This window comes from Aplysia californica, unplaced genomic scaffold (genome assembly GCF_000002075.1).
Source record: "Aplysia californica isolate F4 #8 unplaced genomic scaffold, AplCal3.0 scaffold00037, whole genome shotgun sequence".
NCBI lineage: Eukaryota > Metazoa > Mollusca > Gastropoda > Aplysiida > Aplysiidae > Aplysia > Aplysia californica.
This window is the reverse complement of record NW_004797307.1, coordinates 1,295,684-1,298,739: the sequence shown is the minus strand read 5'-3', so window position 1 is coordinate 1,298,739 and position 3,056 is coordinate 1,295,684.

Genomic DNA, 3,056 nt, shown 5'->3' with positions numbered 1-3,056 from the left:
ACCCCCCTTTGCGAGTACTGTAAAATCTTCAGTTGCTGTGTTCAAAATTTCTGAGTGGGGGGTTGATGGATGCTCTTTCTTCCTTCTTTTCTATCAAACAAATGACGTTATTATCTACCCTCGTTACGTTTGTCACAAGTATGTTACTCTATAGTAACGCCGCTTATCTCCGGCACCTGTATGACCTACATGTTGCAAGTGCTAAAACGTTTCCTGAGTCTTTACGAATTGAAGTCGTGTGAACTCGCCCTACGCCATAATGTAATGACATTGTGCCTGTTGAATGGGTACTAGATCTAGATCTGATTTGACTTGAACTTGACACGATGAGGGAACAAAACTAAGCAGACAACGGCCAAACGGCTGATCGGTTGGGAAGAAGAAGTAGTGAGAGTAATCTCCCCAGCCTTATTGGAATGTACAAACAATCCACAGCTAATTACCGAAACGTTACAATAACATGAATGATCGTAAGGTCACAAGTTCAACAGTGCCAATGGTATCTCTCTTGAATTAAATGTTTCTTTTTGTTGCGCTATTGATAACTATTGAGTGAATTTTTAAATTTGTGGATCTTTTTAACTGGCCTATTTTCTGCTTATCAGACAAGTTTATAATGCTTAGATGTTGAAACATACCTGCGATATGTTATACAATGGCTTATACCATATTCTTTATACCCTAAATGTGATAATTCTTGTGCTTTTTAACGCGTTTTTTGATGATTTGTTCTGTTAAACCAGTTGCTAAGAAGAATGTTATTATCAAAGAAATAAAAATTGTTTAAAAAGTGTGTGTCTTTCTTTAGAGAATTTTTAATGGTGTTTTTACCACTACATGCCTCTATTTTTAACGCTTTGTTAATGTTTTACATATTATTGTACCCAGGTTTGTTTCTTTGCTTGAGTATTAAATTCCCGGTACTTACATTTCAAACTTCATTGACGTTGCCATCATCATCATCATCATTACCTTTCTCACTCTGCATCAGGGTAGAGGCAACGGACAAACATTTTCCACGTTTCTCTATCCTGGGATAGCCTCTTGATGCTATTCCATGTCTTCCCACTTTCCTGCACATCAATTTATGTGATTCTTCTCTAGGTTCCTCGCGGTCTTCCCTTGATCTGTTACCCTGTGGTTTCCAATCCAACACTCTCTTTGCTGACTTCCTGATAATATGTCCAATCCATCGCCACCGCCTTCTTTCTACCTCATCTCTTATTGGGATCTGTCTTGTTTTGACGTTGCCAGTTCGCTTTATAATTCAGGCAACGAAGTACGTCATCTGGTGCAGATGTCTTCTGTGGGAGCTTGCTTTAGCGAATTTTGAGAGACAGCTCCAGAGAAACACTCAGACAGACCATCACCGACAACAGGAGAAACTGACAGGCGTGTAAATTTAAAAAATAATTAATAGACAGACGGACAGGTGTTTGGTCAAGTATTAATCAGGCCAATATCCATGGTTTTCAAAAATAGTAACAATAGGCGGGAAAAAAGCAACATGGGCAGAGCTGTTTCATAGTATCATACTATATTCAAAATCATTACACTAAAACAAAATCTTCGAGTTATAGGTTACACCTATTTACAGTAATATTAAAAATATGTGCGCTAGTGAACACACGAGTGTTGTAACCGTTACTCGGGGAAAGATGTACAGTTACACGCAAGGCAACCATTTCGTCTAAGATGTTGTGATTCCGACAGAAAATGCAGAAGTAAACACATTCTGATGACGTCACAGACTGCGTGGGACACTTACATATAGGGCACGAGAAGTGATCGTAGATGATACCGTGTGGGCAACCATTGTAACCCTGGAAATCTTCCTGTGAAAAAGAAAAATCATAAAGTGTGTTGAAATAAAAGCCTCAGTAGTAGAGATGTGCCTTCGTCAAAGACCCTCCTTCAACATGCTTACACACAAACATACACACTCACTCACTCAGAAAAAACGCATCCACATACACAAATGTACAGACAGACAGAAAGAAAGAAAGACACACACACACACACACACACACACACACACACACACACACACACACACACACACACATACACACGCGCGCTGGCACAAATACATACAAACACAGAAACTTACTCTTTGAGGCTATTGCATGCACACATGTCAATCAAAATTGTTTTTAATGATCAAAGAAGAAAAAAGTCGCTTGATCACAGAAAGTAAACATAAAATAAAAGAAATAATTCGAGGAGATCAGTTGGAGCACTGGAAAGGGAGGAAAGCGAAAAAGTAGATAGGACAGGTTATGATGCCTTAACTTCTGAGAGAACTGTTCAACTAAAAAGAACAACATGGAGGCGGGCTGCTACAAACCTGCCTGACCCAGTTCGTCTGGGTTGACACAGATTAGGGTAGACTACACAACATAGCGTTTGAACAAAGAGTTTATAACGTCTTTACGTTTTAATGAAATGACCGAATGGATTTAAATCCGAGGTATGTCATCTTAAATTGCCCAAACTCGATAGTAGTATTATAATATAATGCTTAAGACCAGCTGGGTTTTTTTTTTATATTTCTCTAAATTTTTCTTCAAGTTATAAATTTAGACTCTTTGTTGTTTTTCTGGTCTATTCCATTAAAACACTCGCTGTTGATTTCACCTGGGAGAGTCCATGGGTACCTGACCTGCGCCACGACCAGATAGCTGGACACTGACCTGACGACGGCATTGTGTTAGCAACCATAGATGATCGAAAAGACAGCTCTTTCAGCACTTAAGGCAAAAAAAGAAAAATGTGATTTAGACTACTGGTGTATCAGCTTCGTTATACCTAAACTGAAAATGTACGTTTTGGCTTTTTTCTGCAAACCATGTGATAGACAAGTTGAAAAAGATAATAAAGGTTTGAACACAGTCTACTGCAGAAATAATGTGGCAACACCTCCCCACCCCACCCCCACCCCGAGCTCCCTCACAACCGTCACCATATTTAATTAAGATAGGACTTTCTTTTTGCTTTACAATATCAGTATGTGTGTGTGTGTGTGTGTGTGTGTGTGTGTGTGTGTGTGTGTGTGT